Source organism: Sceloporus occidentalis, unplaced genomic scaffold, assembly GCF_023333645.1.
Source record: "Sceloporus occidentalis isolate IW3139 unplaced genomic scaffold, rSceOcc1.0.p SCAF_30, whole genome shotgun sequence".
NCBI lineage: Eukaryota > Metazoa > Chordata > Lepidosauria > Squamata > Phrynosomatidae > Sceloporus > Sceloporus occidentalis.
In genome coordinates this window covers 4,080,053-4,084,263 of record NW_028317010.1, presented here as the reverse complement: position 1 = coordinate 4,084,263, position 4,211 = coordinate 4,080,053, and the positions used below count along the sequence as shown (strand labels likewise).

The 4,211-nt window shown below is 37.9% G+C and overlaps 1 pseudogene; it reads left to right on the top strand.

The window, feature by feature from the left end:
* The first annotated feature begins 2,306 nt into the window (after positions 1–2,306).
* Positions 2,307–3,782, top strand: LOC149298934 (leucine-rich repeat transmembrane neuronal protein 3 pseudogene; annotated as a pseudogene).
* Positions 3,783–4,211: the final 429 nt, after the last annotated feature.

The following is a 4,211-nucleotide window of genomic DNA, read 5'->3' as shown; positions in this document are numbered from 1 at the left end:
AATGGGCAAATGAACGATTTAGCTGCACCCTTACCTTTATTACCACCCATACTGGTCTTTTAGTTTGCTGGAAACACACAGCCAGACACTGTAAGAGTAAAGTGTGAGCTCATATGTAAACATATGGTGACCACACGCATGTCATTTAGCAGCTGCTGTCCTTAAAGGGTCAGGGCCATTTTGTTCTGCACACAAAGAAGGAAAAGTGAGTGAGAGTTATAGCAGTGAGTTGAAGCATTAAACACCAATTAGAGCATTGGAGTCTCCATCACCTTCCTTTTAATTCTCCTCCAGTAGCAAAGAAAAATCCAGATAAGGTTAAAGCCATCAACATATCTAATCCAAGGATACCATAAGACTGTTCAGTTGCAAATAAGTTTTATCACATGGTAATTTCGGACAACATGGGGATATGGACAGAATACCAACCACCTAAGGTGACCGAGACATTGCATATCCATATCACACCTGTGAGTGTTACAACTGGCAGTTTTTACTCAAAACAGATGGTTTATATTCCAACACGCTCTATAACATAGATATCTAACTAAAATGTGTGCAGATGGATGTATGTATGCTTTAGTCTCATGTTATATCACAATTATCCATTATGTTTTGTCTTTTTACTTGCTGTCTGCTTCACTATATTTTCAGTCTACAATGTCTGTATCATCTAGCAGATTTAACCTTGAAAGAAAATGAATCTGCCATGTGTTTGTGTGTGCTGTATTGATTTTTGCTTTCAGATGGCAATGTTCATGCATTACTGCATCTAATAAGCCTTCTATGTGTACCACTGTAACTAAATTGAAGGTCTAGCAAGACATTTGATGGGCTGCACAGCTGTTAAAAACAAGCACAAAAATACTTTGCTTTAAAAAGTTCACAAAATATCAATATTTAATTATTTTTGACATGTATTGATCAATGTGTCCAATAAAAACAATCATACAGAGCAATTATGTGAGCCTAATAAATCAGATGTTAAAAAATAAAATGTATTGGAAATAATATTTTAAAGTATCAGTGTTTTTTATTTTTTTTTCTAGGAACAAACCTTTCCGTGCTCTAACTTGTTTTTAATTGATTTACATTATTTCTAAGCGATCAATAATTTGCAGCAGAGCAGCCCTCCGCAAACATATCATTATTTTTCAGTTTTAATCCAGCTATGCATATGCACGGTGTGACCAGCGCTAAATTCCACTAGGGGGCGCTCCGGTGACAGAGAAAATATCCACAGACTACAATCGCAGTGTAATAGTGTAACAAGCTCATACTTACAGAACGCAGTTATCGCATCTTCTATGCCTCGTTTACCCAGAACGCTGTAGAACTGCTTTTAAAAAACAGCATATTGACGATAAACGATGGGATCTGGAATCTATTTCGGACTTCTAATTACCTAATTAATCCGATTTTATTTCCCGATTGTTTATGGCTCTGGTTTTCATGGCGTATTGCTGAAAAAATCTAGGTGAAAATCTACAAAGAGATCCTAATTCATGGGAAGGAGTACAGAGGGATTTCTTCCAGATTCTGATTAAGATTGTGATTAAGTGCTGGAGAGTGTTGGAAAGGAGCTGCCAGATGACGATGGTGCAAAGTGCCCATCTCTCAGAGGAAGCAAAGTCAGTTGATGTCTGGAAGGAGCCCTGACTCACCACAATGCAGCTGGCAGAGGCTAAGTGCCTGTGGCCCCATAGGCAATAACTACACCTGACTGAGGACCTGCTCTCAAATGAACGAAGCATGGGTACGTCTGCTTAGACACACACAACTCTTAACACTTAAACACATGTAAACCTGCACATACATGCAGAACATAAACACATAGCTGTTCACAGACATGATTATACATGCACCAACACATACATGTAAACCAAAAATCACTAGTACATATACATATTAAATTAATTGTACATTGTATGTGTATAGGGAAATGCAACAACAGACATGACACACACACACACACATATATATATATATATATGTATATATATAACTAGGTAGCTAGATAGATATAGATGATAAGACATTTGTTAATTACAAATCTTGCATAATAGATCATGCATCTTGTATTATGTGGAGTAGGACAATTCTTGGAGTCCAACAGGGCATTAGATGGATGTAACCCCTCTGGAACTCATAGGATCAATTCTATTTAAATTGATTTGTGTGCATGTGTGTGTACTGTGTTTTGTATAACCCTGAAAATGACATGTAGGCTTTTATTTGTAGGTGTCATCCCTTGTAGGTATCTAAGTGGATCTGCTGTATTTGTGCTAATAGCTCTGTTGGTTTTCATGGTAATGCTGTCATCTGCTGAACGCGGGTGCCCTACAGGATGTAGGTGTGATGGCAAAATGTTTTATTGTGAATCTCAGAAACTGCAGGAAATCCCATCAGCTTTATCTCCTGGCTGCATAGGTTTATCTCTCCGATACAACAGTCTGCACATCCTGAAGTATAATCAATTTAAAGGTCTTAATCAGCTCACTTGGTTGTACATAGACCACAACCATATTAGCGATATTGATGAGAATGCTTTTAATGGAATTCGCAGGCTGAAAGAATTGGTTCTGAGTTCTAACAGGATCTCCCACATCTTAAACAATACCTTCAGACCTGTAACTAACCTAAGGAACTTGGATTTATCTTACAACATCATGCAGACATTGAGACCTGGGCAGTTTAAAGGGTTGAGAAAACTACAGAGTTTACACCTGAGGTCAAATTTACTGAGGACAGTCCCTGTGAGGATATTCCAGGATTGCAGAAACCTAGAACTTTTGGATTTAGGATATAACAGGATCAGAAGTTTGGCCAGAAATGTGTTTACAGGCATGATCAGATTAAAAGAACTCCACTTAGAACACAACCACTTCTCTAAACTCAACCTAGCTCTTTTCCCAAGGCTGGTGAGTCTTCAGAATCTTTATTTACAGTGGAATAGAATCAGCTTCATAGGACTGACCATGTCATGGACTTGGACCTCTTTACAACGGCTGGATTTGTCTGGCAATGAGATAGAAGCCTTCAGTGGACCAATTGTATTTCAATGTGTGCCAAACCTACAGCGTCTCAACCTGGATTCCAACAAACTCAGCTTCATAGGTCAAGAAATCCTGGACACTTGGATATCTCTCACAGATATAGGTCTTGCAGGAAATATTTGGGAGTGCAGCAGGAATATATGTTCCCTGGTAAATTGGTTGAAAAATTTTAAAGGCTTGAGAGATAACACAATTCTTTGTGCTGGCCCGAAAGATCTCCAAGGGGAAAATGTGATTCAGGCAGTCAGAACCTATAATATTTGCAGTAAGAGTATTACAGAAAGCAGAGAACTGAAAAACAGTGTACGAATTCCAACCATAAAACACAAAAGTGTCAGAACTAAACATGAGAGCAACAGTTCAATGCCACCACCAACTGTTGGAATGACAGGATCTGTTTTTGAGAGCAGTGGGGATTCAGAAATTGTCTCTTTACATAAAATCATAGCAGGCACTGTAGCCCTGGTCTTGTCAGTGCTAGTGATATTCTTGGTGATCTATGTTTCATGGAGAAGATCTCCAGTAGGTATAAGACATCTGCAACAGGGGTCTCTTCTAAAAAATCAAAGACACTCTAAAAGGTCACCCATAACTCAAATGCCTTCCTCATCACAGGAATTTTACGTAGACTACAAACCTGCAAACAGAGAAGCTTGTGAAATGGTTATAAATGGTGCACTGCCCTGTACATATACTAAATCAGGTTCCCGGGAATGTGAGGTGTAACATATTAAAATAAAATGTTTTTAAAGCTCTGAATCATTATTTTCTTCTTTTATTAAACACATATGTTGACTAATATTTTCCTTGCTCCTTTTGTAAAACACTGTAAATATACATCCTGAAATCTATAATCTTTTTAAATTTCTTAATCACATTACTGAGGTCTCTGCTCTGATTTGATTTCACATAAGTGTTTTGTGTGCTGTAATTTCAGAAACACATTGTCTAGCAATATGTCAGTGTTATAACCAGCTATAGCCTTGATTTAGGCTTGTTTTATTGTTCTTTATATTCTACTGATTTTAACACTGTTATAAATAAATACAGTATTATTATCTTTTATTTATATAGCACCAGCCAAGCCCGGACTGGCCATCTGGCACACCTGGCAAATGCTCGGTATGCCACTGGCCATCAGTGCCACACAGTCAC